Source organism: Rana temporaria, chromosome 4 (assembly GCF_905171775.1).
Source record: "Rana temporaria chromosome 4, aRanTem1.1, whole genome shotgun sequence".
Lineage (NCBI taxonomy): Eukaryota > Metazoa > Chordata > Amphibia > Anura > Ranidae > Rana > Rana temporaria.
The window spans coordinates 184,737,713-184,752,445 of record NC_053492.1 but is presented as its reverse complement, the minus strand read 5'-3'; positions in this window follow the sequence as shown (position 1 = coordinate 184,752,445).

Genomic DNA, 14,733 nt, shown 5'->3' with positions numbered 1-14,733 from the left:
TGAATTTAAACACATTTTAGGGTGTGCCCACCAAATATGTTTTTGTATTGTGTGACTGGCCAGAGTCGCGTGATGTCACTCACGGGCATGCGTGCGGGAGCCGTCAGTCACGGCACTTGCTAGTGAAGAAACTGCATGGAGGTCAGTTTCTTCACAGCCGATGACGTCGGCGTAAGCATATATGGTTTAGGAGATATTTACAGTACGTAGAGAAAAGCCTTATAAACTTACATATAGGTAAAAGTGGTGTAACTAGGAGAGATTGCTCCTATCGTAGTAGCACCAGCTGCTACAGTGATTGTCAGCTTCCCCAGTGATCGATGTGAGATTTGGTGGAACAATGTAAATATGCAATAAAATTATAGGCTACATTCACTTTTAGTAACATGTTACACCCATAATTGACCAGTCCCCGATCCCCTGCTGCCCTATCCCTGACAGCGGTTCTTCTCCCTGCACCAGCTGTTACAATCTAAAAACAGCGCAGCTGTCCAATTTTTTTTGGACTAACAGCCACGTCATTCAGTCACAGGAATCTGTGTATGCATAAACTATAAGTCCTATCTTCCACTGCGGCATATGGCATGTAATTCTTAAAGAACTGCAAGGGCATTGGTAAGATTCATTGACACTTCCTCCAGCTTTCAAACAGAAAGCCCATACAGAGGTACGGGCACTAAGGTGTTGGCAGTGTCTTCAGGAGCCTGACATTGCACCTACGATCTGCTGATCGTAGGTGCAATGCTCTGCAGGCTTTTGAGTAAAAACAATAAATGCACATTTTTATACCTGCAAAAACATGTGCATTTCTTTTTTTTAAGGTGAACTGATCCTTTAATATCGAGAGTTTAGCTTAAAACAAAACTATAATCACCTGTTTTTCCAAGTCATCTTCCAGAAAGGCTTGCAGCGAGATAGGCTCCTCCCACCTAGCACAAGAAACACATGATCCACATCATAAAAGCACTACACATGTATTAGCTCCTCAGTATTTGTGTTTCCTCTGGCCAGTCAGGAACTCCAAACAGATGTTTGTTATTTTTCCGGCCTTCGTGCTAGATGTCAGGGGCCTCCCGACATCCATACCCAGTGCAACAGGGGTAATACTCCTGGGGTATGAGTCAGTTTGGGCCACCGAGAGACCTGAAAGAGCAGTCTGGGGTGAATGTAAGGGACCCCCTCTACCGATTGATAGTTGTATCCTCAGTGAGGTTACCTGTGAGGAGTGGAGGAGGTGATCCAGTGGGTCCATCCAGAATGGCACAGCAGGGTGTTCTCCTAGTGGAGGCGCAGGCCGCCGCATGGTCCGGGTGCCTTTTGTTTTTTTCTGCCGCTTACAGAGACCCACGTGTTACAGGGCTTCTCTATCCCCAGCATGTGTACCTTGCTGGGGGCGCAGAGTGATGAGGTAACTTCTGATGCCATCTTGGTACAACCAGACACCGGGAAGTGAAGCCCTAACTAGGGTATCCAATGCACAACAGGCGTTCTGTGCCAGAGGGCAGCGTCGGATCCACAGCGCCGCCCCTGGATTCTCCACACCTCCTTAAATTGGGGCCTAAATAAGAAGATGGCGCCAAAGGCTTCCAGGAGCAGCATGGAGATACCAGGATCCATGGAAGCAGGTCTGGAGGCGCCATTGGTGGATTCAGGCCCTAAGGTAAGAAAATAGAGGGCAGACTGCTCCTTCCCTTTTCTTATCCTCCTGTGGTGGGGGCACAGGGGGCGTTATGTTTTTTCCAGTGCCTGTTTATTGTGTATGCTTAGGGTGGACAGGTGTCGCACATACTAACATAGGCTCTGGTGGTGGGTACTTTTAAAACAATTCTTAGATTAGAATTTTGTTATCCACAGGGTGTTTTTATTAAAGGGTATTTACTTCCGTGGAAGTAATGTGCTGGTGCTTGTTAGTTGATTCATTACAGGACAAAGCCCACAAGCCCAGAGATAACAAAACAGAGACCCCCAGAAAAAGGTGCCCGATGTGCACCAAGAAAATGCCTTATGGGTGGAAGAAAAGTCATGTCAGAACTGTATAGACAAGCTCATCAAAGGAGAAACAGGCCCTGTCCTCAAGGGTCTTATGGACTCAATGAAGAAAGGGATGATACAGACTTTACAGTCCTTTAAACCCAGAGAGCAGGAAGCTCTTGCTGAACCTATCCCCTGTACTTCTGGCACTAGTACTAGTGTTAGGCCAAGGATCCTGACCCAGGCACGGGCAGCCCACCAGCACGGAGTACTGGAGGAGAGCTCAGAGTCTGAGGAGGGGGACTGTAATGAGGACAGACCCAGCAAGATTCAAAGATCCCTTTGAAACAGAGGAGCTATTAAAGGCTATATACGACCCTCGAGCTAGAGGAATTAAAAAACCAAGAGTTGTCTGTACATGACCTTTTCATATGCAGGCCTTCAGCCTAAGCAGAGCAGAACCTTTACGATACATACATCCCTAAAGGAGACAGTACTCCAGGAATGCAGTAGACTGGAAAAAAGGAGTCTTCTTCTCTAAAAATTTGAAGAGAAGGTTTTCCTTCAAAGAGGAGGATACAAAGTTGTGGGAAAAGTGCCCCAGACTGGACACTTCCCTATCTAAAGTTTCAAAAGGTTCAGAGCTTTCCATTGAGGATGCAGGCACCATAAAGGAGCCAATGGACAGGAAGGCGGAAGGGTATTTAAAGAAAGTGTGGAAAGCCTGCTCCGCCAACTTTAAGCCAGTACTAGCCACTACATGCGTGGCTCGTACGCTTGATTTGTGGCTTTAACAGCTCCGCACTCTTCTGGAGTCAGATACTCCCAGGGAAGAGATTTTGGATGCTTTACCAACGCTAAATACGGCAGTTGCCTATATAGCAGATGTGTCCACGGAGTCTGTAATATTCTCGGCCAGGTCTACAGCATTAATGAAGCCAGGAGGGCTATCTGGCTGAAGTCCTAGGTTGGAGACAAAGTGTCAAAGGCCAAACTCTGTTCCCTCCCCTCTTATGGAGATTTGCTCTTTGGTAAGTTTCCTTTTTCCAAAAAACAACAAAAAATGAATTTTTGTCCCTTCCAGAGGTCAGGTGAAAGGAAATATCAGGGAGACAAAAGACAGCATAACAAGGATTTTTCAGCCACGCAAGATCAGAAAAGAGGGTGGCAATACAGGAAGGGAAGGGGCAGAGGTGGCTTCCTTTTTAAACCCTCCCAGCCTAAAGGCCCTTCCCAGTGACTCAGTTGGCCATGTGGGGGGAAGGGTGGGGTCATCCTCCCACAGTGGCATGCCATTTCCAGCAGCATCTTCATCCTGGATCTGGTTAAATCGGGGTACAGGATAGAGCTATTAGGCTGCCCCCTCAAAAATGTCACCCAACAATTCTCCCGAAAGACGTGGAGAAATCAACAGCTCTGCCTTCCCTCCTACAGAGTATGCTGGAGAAGAAGGTGATAAGCTTCCCATGTTTTTCTGAAAAAAAACATCAGGAAAATTTTGACTAATTTTGAACCTGAAGCAAGTGAACATGTACGTAAGGTACAAACGATTCAAAATGGAGTCAATTTACACCACCAGAGATTTGTTAACCCCTGGGGTCTTCATGGTCTCATTGGACCTAAGAGATGTCTATCTTCATGTCCCCATTCGAGAGGAGTCCAAGCAGTTTCAGTGTTTATTTTTTTTAAAGGCTAACATGCAGGTTATTGTCCTAAAACGGGTTTGGGGACCCGGGTCTTACCCCAGGGAACATATATCATTGCAAAAAAAGTTTTCAAAACTGAAGTTTTTTTAATTCCTTTAAATATCGTACCTGCTGGGTGTCTATAGTATGCCTGTGAAGTGGCACGTGTTTAGAACTGTCCCTGCACAAAATGACATTACTATAAGAAAAAAGTCATTTAAAACCGCTTGCCGATTTAATGTAATGTCTGGTCCCTGCAATATGGATGAAAATCATTGAGAAAAATAGCATGGGTTTCCCCCCCTCCCCCCAGGTCATTAACAGCCCCTTTGGCTCTATATACTCTGAACAGCAGTATACAGGCGGTGCAAACAAGACAGTGACTGTAGGTTTGTTGTTAAGTAGAATCTGTTTGTAATTTTTAACTGGTACTTTTTTAAAGTGTAGCTCCAGCCAAAAAATCTATTTTTAAGCTTTTCGGAAAACATAGAGAAGGGTTATCACCCCTGTAACATTTGTTTTGCTGTCTGTGCGCATCTGTTCAGAATATTGCACCTCACTTTCTGTCCCAATGACAAATCATTTTTTGAAAATTTGATTGGGCTGTGGACTAAAAAATTGTCCGAACGCATCGGTCAGACGGCCACCTTCTCCACCACTCCTTCTGTGACTGACCGAAGCCTCAGCAACACATTGTCCAGGACCAGGATTTTATAACCTCCCAGTCTCTGGGAACGCATTGCACAGACCTTTCTGCAAGGCCTCCCGAAGATGTTTCATCCTCTGCTCCCTCTGCGCCGGCAAGATAAGGTCTTCAACCTTACTCTTGTAACGTGGATCAAGGAGGGTTGCCAGCCAGTAATGATCCCTCTCCTTGATAGCACGAATACGAGGATCGTTCCACAGGCTTTGCAGGATCAGGGAGGCCATACAGCGTAGGCTTGCTGAGGCATTCGGTGCGGAGTCCTCTGGGTCACTGAGGACGACAGGATCCGCAGCCACCTCGTCCCAGCTACGTACAAGTCCACAGGTTTCTTGGGACTGTAATTGATCCCTTGAAGACTGATGCTGAGTGCTAGGCTCCACCCCCATGCTGACACAATCCTCGTCCTCTTCCTGTGTGATAGGCGGGCAAGCAGGAACACTGTCTGGATAAAGGGGGCCTTGAGAGGTAAGGAAGTCCTCTTTCTCCCTCTGTTCTGCCTCAAGGGCCCTGTCCATTATTCCACGCAGTGTGTGCTCCAACAGGTGAATAAGAGGGACAGTGTCACTAATGCATGCACTGTCACTGCTCACCATCCTTGTGGCCTCCTCAAATGGTGAAAGGACAGTGCATGCATCCCTGATCATGGCCCACTGGCGTGGGGGGGAAAAACCAAGCTCCCCTGATCTTGTCCTGCTGCCATATTGGAACAGAAACTCATTGATGGCCCTCTGCTGCTTGTGCAGCATGGCCAACGTAGAGTACCACCTGGTGGGCATGTCACAGATTAGGCGGTTCTTGGGCAGGTTGTTTTCCTTTTTGGAGGTCTGCCAGCCGAGCACTGGCATTATATGACCGTCGGAAATGCACACAGAGTTTCCTGGCCTGCTTCAGGACATGCTGCAAGCCTGGGTACCTGCCCAAGAACCGCTGCACCACCAAGTTAAGGACATGAGCAAAATAGGACACACGGGTTTAGTTGTCCCTGTTTCAGGGTGGAGAGGAGGTTGGTGCCATTGTCGCAAACCACCATTCCTGGCTTAAGCTGGCGTGGCGTCAACCACCTCTGAGCCTGCCCCTGCAGAGCTGACAGAACCTCTGGCCCTCTGTCCCTCAAGCACCGCATGGCATCTCTTTGCCTGCGTAGCCCCTTGAACGCCTACGGAGCACCGCTGGTTCCGAGGACACATCAGCACAGGAAGAGGCCACAGAAGAAGAGGAGGGGGTGGAGGAGAGAGCTGTGTCACAATCACCAGTAGTAGCATTTTGGAGGCGTGGTGGCGGAACAACCTCCAACACTACTGTACCTTGTCCTGCATCCTTCCCAGCTGCCAGCAGAGTCACCCAAGGCGCCGTGAAAGATAGGCAACGTCCCTGTCCATGCCTGCTGGACAATGAGTCGGCAGTAATATGCACCTTACCACTGACTGCCCTGTCCAGTGAGGCATGGACATTGCCTTCCACATACCGGTAGAGAGCCGGAATTGCCTTCCGTGAGAAAAAGTGGCGTTTGGGAACTTGCCACTGAGGTACCGCACATTCCACAAACTCACGGAAGGAGGCAGAATCTACCAACTGAAAAGGCAGCCGTTGAAGTGCTAGCAATTTAGCTAAGCTAGCATTCAACCGCTGGGCATGCGGATAGCTGGCGGAAAACTTATTTTGGCGCTGCAGCAGCTGGGGCAGGGAAATTTGCCTGGTACAATCTGACGTCGGTGTACCGATAGTAGACTGCCCGCAAGTACTTGGCTGTGACAAACCTAATTCTACAGCTGGTCCCTGGAGGGCATCCTGCCTCGTTGGAGATGTGCCTCCTCCTCTCAGGCACACATGTGGAGTCAGTGACCTAATCATCCCCTCCCTCCTCATCACTGTGGAAAACCTGGCAGTATGCTGCAGCTGGGGGGAACATGACTGCCAGATTGCGGTCCTTGGGCACCCCCTCTCTCTGGGCTCACGTTACTGCCTTCCTCTAGCTGTGTACCATCATCGGAGCCTTCAAAACGCTGTGCATCCTCCTGCAGCATGTACCCAACACTGTGGTCAGTTCGGGGGGGCAAGGGAAGGAGTGACTGATGCCATTGAGCAGAGGGAACAGGCCGCATTGGCAGCAGCTTTGTCAGACAAAGTACCCTGAGCCTGGGTGAGAGAGGATGAGGACGGCTCGGTCATCCACTCTACCAAGTCTTCGGCATGTTGCGGCTCAACACGGCCAGCTACCGAAAAAAAGGACGAGTGTGTCCCACGGCCACGTGCTGATGAGGATGCACCGTGTCCACGACCAGCACTGTTGCCTCTAGACGCAGAGCCTGCTTGCTCTCTTTTATCGGCTCGTGACTCTCTCCTCTCCTTCCAGACATACTAATGGCCTGCAGGGAGATGTAGCTGCACAAATACTGACAATACCTGCTGATCCCTGCCTGTGGTATTAATATGAGCAGATCTCTGCCTGTAGGAATTAATATGAGAACACCAGCTTTACGTAGCTTTAGGTGCACACTGTCCAGAGGACACAGACAGTACACACACCACGTAGCTTTAGGTGCACACTGTACAGAGGACACTGACAGTACACCACGTGAAAGTACTTGCAGAATGATCCCCTGCCTGTGGTATTAATATGAGCAGATCCCTGCCTCTAATATGAGAAAAAACAGCTTTACATAGCTTTAGGTGCACACTGTGCAGAGGACACAGACAGTACACACACGTAGCTTTAGGTGCACACTGTGCAGAGGACACAGACAGTACACCACGTGAAAGTACTGCAGCTAGCACAATCACCTGCCTGCCAGTATATTAGGAAGAGCGGATCTAGCTAAACTCAATATAGTGTATGAATATATATATACAACACTTGGGATGTATATATATCCTCTACACACTGTATCTCTAACTGACTAGCCTGCCTGCCTGCCTGCTCTATCTAACTCCAAAAAATGACACTCTCTCTCTGTCTTTAACCACCAACACACTACACAAGGCCACCACGGAGGCGGTCTTATATAGTGTGAGGCGTGTACTAAACCCCCTGAGCCATAATTGGCCAAAGTCACCCTGGCTTTGGCCAATTATGGCTCTCCGTTTTTTGCAAGCTGTGATTGGCCAAGCATGCGGGTCATAGTGCATGCTTGGCCAATCATCAGCCAGCAATGCACTGCGATACCGCAGTGAATTATGGGCCGTGACACGCCACACGAACGGCCCATAACGTTCGTTATTCGACAAACGGTCTGACATACGATGTTCGAGTCGAACATGGGTTTGACTCGAACACAAAGCTCATCCCTATAGACATCAAGATATTAGCCAAAGTTCTCGCTTCCAGACTTAACCCCATTATAGGCTCTCTAATACATAAAGACCAAACTGGATTTATTCCTTTACGACAAGCTGGTGACAACATACGCCGAGCTACACTCTTAGCTTATGTAGCTCTTACTCGCCAAATTCCAACATGCTTCCTTTCCTTAGACATATGAAAGGCGTTTGATTCATTGTCATGGCCTTACTTACACTTTACCCTTAGTAGATGGGGGTTCGGTCCTAATTTCCTGAGATGGATCACTACTCTGTATCAGCATCCTTAGGCATATATTACCTACTTTTGATTTAAAGGAGTTGTAAAGAAAATATTTGATTTCCCCTAAATAGCTTCCTTTACCTTAGTGCAGTCCTCCTTCACTTACCTCATCCTTCCATTTTGCTTTTAAATGTCCTTATTTCTTCTGAGAAATGCTCACTTCCTGTTCTTCTGTCTGTAACTACACACCGTAATGCAAGGCTTTCTCCCTGATGTGGAGAAAGCCTCTTGAGGGGGGAGGGGGCGAGCAGGCAAGTCAGGAGACTCTCTACTTTGCAGATAGAGAAAGGAGCTGTGTGTTAGTGGGCATCCTGACACTCCTGCTTGCCCCCTTAAGAGGCTTTCTCCACACCAGGAAGAAAGCATCGCTTTACAGACAGAAGAACTGGAAGTGAGCATTTCTCAGAAGAAATAAGGACATTTAAAAGCAAAATCGAAGGATGAGGTAAGTGAAGGAGGACTGCACTAAGGTAAAGGAAGCTATTTAGGGATTTTTTTTCCTTTACAACCCCTTTAAATCTGACCATTTTAACATTGAAAGGGGTACTAGACAAGTCTGTCCCCCTTTCCCCTCTCCTCTTTGCTTTAGCAATTAAACTCCTTGCCCAACTCATCCTGTCAAAAACAGGATTACTCAATCCAGGGCCGGTGCTTCCACTAGTCGAGCTAGGCAGCCGTTTAGGGCACACTGCCGCCTAGGGGCGCACTGCTGACTAGCCTAGCAAGGGTGCAAGCTGGCTCGGATGGATCACTCATGTGGTTCGCCTTCCCAGCGGTAGCCTTGGCCGGCGCGGCTCCGCCGGAAAAGTGCTGCTGACTGCGTGTCACTCACACTGTGCAGGCCTGGACCAGTGGCGATGCAGCAGGCATGGTGGGAGCAGTGAGATGTGAATGTCCAGGAAGGAGAAAGCTCCCTGACCACCGGAGAGGTGAGCAGAAACAGGCTGTCATGGATGCACGCCTCTTAGATCCACCACGGGGCTCGGGCGCATCCCCACTGGCAGGCTCCCAACTGTAAACAGACGCGCGCAAGTGCATGCGCTGATCGGGTGATCGTGCATGTGCGCACAGTGACGCTGCCTTGGCGCCCAGCGACCTTTAAAAGGGGCTTCTACTGTCCTGACCTTTGCTGTCTGATCTGCAGCTTATGCTGTGACCTGATCCTGAAACCTACATCTGACCCGGCTCTCTGACCCTGCTGCTATATCCATTCCTGACCTTTAGCTTCCTTGACCTTGCTGTGCTTATCTGTCTGCCTGATCCACCGTTGCTGAACCTGCCTGAACACTGACCATCCGCTGCCTGCCGCTTCTGCCATATCTGACCCGCTGTGCATCACCTGGCTCATCTGACCCTGCTTCTTGCACCAGTGTGTGCCCGTTGCTCCTTGGCGCACCTGCATCCTCAGCTACCTGCATCTGCTGACCTGCATCTTCAGCCTTCAAGCCAGTTCCTTCCTTCACCAGCAGTCCTAATATCCAGTCCAGGAGAACCCAGCAGGCACTCATACCCCAGTGTCCTCCTCCAGTCACTGTCCCAACTCCAGTGACCCGGGAACCAGGGCTATAGGAGAGGTCTCCCTCTGCACGTCAGGCTCACCTCCAAGGTACGTGTCACAGGCTTAGCAACCCCGACAGGGCAGCACCACCTAAAAGCTGGATTCCACAAAACCTCCTCTCCGGTCTCCACTTTTAGTTCCCGACAGCTGCCGAAGGGCCAGCGGATCACCCCCTCTTTTGAGGACCGGCAAAGGGCGCATGCCCCCAGGGACTGCTACTGCGGTCTAATGGCATAGAACAGAGCACCCCAAACCTCACCAGCCAGAAGAATGGCCTGCTGCTGGTCAGCATGAACATCTATGGAAGGAGGTACACACTTACCCACAGACTGGGACAAGGGGTGCACAGAAGGGACTTCAGACAGGAGAGAAGTCCTGGGAGCAATAGTCTGCAGGAGATTTGCAGAGGAGGAGTAATGTTCTGCATGGCAATGCAGGGGAAGTGACTGTAGATATTATTTGTGCATCAGTACTTCAAAGCTCAAGCAAATTACAAGTTCTTTAATATGATGGCAAAGCAACATGTTCTATGGGCACCCCATATCCCTCTTTTGCCCAACCAAGTTATATCCCCCAATAAACAAAACAACGCAAATGACTGTTCGCTGTCTCTGAAGTGATAGATGGAGGTCTGGCAGCAGGGTGATATGGTGGATGTTAGTTACTAGTAGCAACCAAGTGTTACATTTACACTGGACACACCTAATGATGTCACCAGCATATGCACCCTGAAGGTCCGGCATACCCATGCTGTTTCTTCAGAGCTCCGTGCTGTTTTCTGTGACTCCGCCGCACATGCGTGGGAGTGACGTCATCGTGGCGCAGGCAATTAGACATCCAGAGTACACAAATGCAGAAGGAAGACCGGTTGAAGATGGAAGCCCTTTCAGCTATGACAGTGCGCTGCTGGAGGGCTTCGCTATGCATACTAGTACATTATACTTTTAACTTGCAGGGTTTATAAAAAAAAAAATGGTGCAGTTTTCTACCACTTTAAGGAACAACACCATCTCACCCCTCCCCCTCTCTCCTCACCCGCTGGAAGTGGCCTCCGCAGTGGAGGTGGATGTCCTGGGTAGTACAATCATCTCCTCATTATCTGACATATTATACAAATCACTGCTCAAGCCATCCCAGAAACAGAACATCTCCTAACCCTCCGTCACATCACCAACTGCTGAGTACTGAACTTCCCGCTCTGATGACGTACGCTGAGTGCGCCTCCTCCAGCTATAACGACACATACAGAACCTCTCAATGGAGGAAAAGGTACTGTAGATAACCAGACGAAGAATGTGTCCCCGAATAACACTCCCGCCATCTTTCCGAAGATCAATAGCTATGTCAGTAGAGGTTTATGTTCCAGAAAAAATGGCCGCCAAACTTGACCCTGAAACTTCCTGTGCACCCGCGCTCTAGTGTTTGCTTTTCTGACAGCCTGCTCAGTTCCTGGTCTCAGTGAGGGGCCTAGGACCATTTGTAACTGTCGATTGTAACCGCACACCCCATTAACCCCCCCACAACAGCAAATTACTCCAATGATACACTGATCAGAGGGCAGAGTGATGGATTGATCTGTGTACCTAATCCCCTCACTAAGATCAGGAACTAAGTCTGAGGAAGATACCTCACTAAGATCAGGACATAAGTCTGAGGAAGATACGCCTCATGCCCGACCTGAGATATAGGGTACAGAGATGCTGGAATATTGGGATGTTAACAAAAAAGAATGCTTTGGGAAGTGATCTACAAGATCAAACCCAATTGGAAATCTCTATTGGTGACTGACAAATAACACGTGGTGAATGAAAAATTAATGTACAACATATTTATATGTACGTTTTTTCAAATCGATTTTCAGCAGTAAATACAGATGTGTAATGTAATGAGTGAGCACGTTTATTTTACCCATGTAGGGTCCAGCTACATGTCCCAAGTTAATTTGGTGTTCAGGTGAATTCTAATATCCTGCTTGTTTCTGCTGCTTCCCAACTCTACATATTGTACGTCTCCATGGCAATGACATTACATATTACTCTAGCATCCCTGGGAATGGAGTGACATCTTGTGGCCATGACTCTAACTGCGGCTGATCTGGAAAGGAAGAAATATGTGGCCAGGGTTTTTGAGATGTGCCAAATATAACAGCAAAACTAATTTTGTCTTCATATTACAAACAGTGTTGGTCACTAGGATATATACAAAAAAGTGATGGCTAAAATGTACAAGCCTCCCAATGTACAGGAGCTTTCCTTTTTAAGGAGGACAATTGAGACATGGCACCAAGTATATACACACATCTATGGACCATTGAACACCAGTGTGAACTTTTTTTGGTAATGTCAGTTGTTCATATTGCAAAAGTGCAAGTTTATGTTACGAAATGCCTCTAAATGTCTGTTTTGGATGGTCACATGCAATTTGTCAAGACAGCTAGAAAACAAGCTATACGTGACAATATAGCACATCTTGGTGGCTACCATGAGCCAGTGACAGCTCTTATATAGGTGAGGCGGGGCCACCCGTCACGTGACCCCACCCCCCTCTGACGCAAGGGAAAGCCTGGGCTTTCCCAGTGACGTAGTCAGAGGGGGATGGGTCACGTGACGGGTGGCCCCGCCTCACCTATATAAGAGCTGTCACTGGCTCAAGCCGTGTAATTCGCCGGGGCTGTCTCTGGTGGAGACAGGCGGCTGGCGATGCGTGCGCTCTGGATCCCGGACCTGGATGGATCTTCTCATCGCTGGACCCCGGCAAGGGGAGATCACCCATCGCTGGATACCGACAAAGTTGGAGCAGGGATCGAGAGTGGATTACCATCGCTGGATTTTTTTTTTTTTTAATAAAGGACTTTTTTCACGATGTGTGTGTTTTTTTTACTATTATTTACACTTCCTTAGTGAATTGGTAGAGGTACAATGTACCCAATTACCAATTCACAGAGGGGGGGGCAGGATCTGAGGGTCCCCTTTGTTAAAGGGGTCTTCCAGATTCTGATAAGCCCCCCGCCCGCAGATCCCCACAACCACCGGCCAGGGTTGTGGGGATGATGCCCTTGTCCCCATCAACATGGGGACATCCTCCCCGTGTTGATGAGGCCCTTGTCCACATCAACATGGGGACATCCTCCCCATGTTGAGGGCATGTGGCCTGGTACGGTTCAGGAGGGGGCGCTCTCTCATCCCCCCTCTTTTCTGCGGCCGGCCAGGTTACATGCTCGGATAAGGGGTCTGGTGTGGATTTTTGGGGGAACTCCAGGCCATTTTTAAAAATTTGGGTTGGAGTTCCCCTTAAAATCCACACCAGACCTGAAGGGTCTGGAATGGATATTTGGGGGGAACCCCACATCATCTTTTTTTTTTTTTTTAATTGACGGCGGGGTTCCCCTTAATATCCATACCAGACCTGAAGGGCCTGGTAATTGAATTTGGGGGGACCACCACACTTTTTTTTTTTACAAATGAATTTTCTCTGAATTGCCATTCATTATAGCCGCGAGTGATTTTAAATGACTTTTTTTCCTTCAGAAATGACAATTTGTGCAGAAACAGTTCTAAGCACGGGAAACATGCGGTATTTCACAGGCATAGTTTATACCCCCCCAGGTAAAATTAGCACTTTGGATTTAAAACGTTCGAGTCCCATAGACTGGGTTCTCAAGTTCACACAAACTTTTGGTCTGTTCGCAGGTTCTGGTGGAGGATTTGTTCGATCCATGTTTATCATCCGTGGCCAGTCAGTTCACTGGGTATATATGAAGGTTTACAACTAATTTCAGTAAAAGAGCCTTATCCTTGCTTTAATGATTTTCAAATTGAGCCTTCTATACCTTATGAAATGCCCTAATAGACTATTCCAAATTTGATTAATAAAGATAACCCACCAGATCTGTAAATAACATAGCCCTGCATAATATGTAGCATAACAGTGGGTACAAAAAAATATTTTTTTTTTTATTATATCTGTTCAAGAGAACCACAAACTGAGATCCTATGGAGTCACAGGGCAGACCCTTGAACAAAAAAAGTAATGATCAGGGAATGGGAAGCGAATGGGCTCTGGAACAGATTAGCAAGAGCAGAAACCTGACCATTGATAGCGCTAAGGGACAAATGCTGCTCAAAGCTCAGCTGCAGGAAAGCAAGGATTTGTCCCACATAATATTTCCTGGGGTGAAAACTAGGGTTGTCCTGATACCACTTTTTTAGGACAGAGTACAAGTACCGATACTTTTTTTCACGTACTCGCCGATACCAATTACCGATACTTTTTTTTAAATGTGTCCCCAAATGCAGCCATGTCCCCAAAGAGAAAGCCAGTGCCCAGGCAAGGGGGAGGGACTATATATGACGAGGCCCAGCGGGGAACACACAGCTATTCAAATGAAAGCTGTAATGTTCCCTGCGCTGATCAACTAGGCGCGGGGGGGGGGGGCTTGGCTTTCTCTTTGGGGACTAGACGGCGGAAGCAGCTCTCCACCCCCTCTCTGGAAACAAAAAAAAATATTGGTGAAGCATCGGGAGCATTCGCCCGAGTACAAGTATTTGCGCAAATGCTCAGTATCGGTCCCGATACTGATACTAGTATCGGTATCGGGACAACCCTAGTGAAAACCTTGCGCTTCCCACCAAGCTGCACATGGCTTATACACACAGCGAAATACCTTGTGAGAAGTGGTAATCCCCACAATGTTAAAAGCTAGGAAGTCTAATTCAGAGATGCCATGTTTCTCAGAACCTGGGCTTCAACAGCCATGCCATTAAAGACAACAACCGTGAAGCAGAATAATAAAAACTGGTCCTTGAAATGGAATCATGTAATTTCTATTTTCCATAAAGGACAACCAAAAAAGTGCACTGGAAAGGTCTTGGGGGTCTCAGAAGATCTAAAGGATTCCAGACGACTGAGAACAGGGTTGACAGCAGAGACAGGCTGACCCTCTAAATTCAAAGTGGTGTGTACTGCAACATTAGAGACAATGCGATCTCGATTTGGCAGTGACGACAGAAGATAAGACTTCTCTGAGTCAGGTTAGTTTGCAAAAGATTGCAGAGATCCAGTATAAAAATGGTCTCAGTGGCCAATAGCTCAGAGGCAGCTAAAGCCCCAGACCGTTCTAATATAGAATATGCAGGGGAAGGTGAGGAAACTTGTGGTCTCTGCGGTCACAGTCTACAAACATCTTACTTGAAGCAACAGTGAAAACTTCCTTGGAGAGAGCAGAGGCCATGGC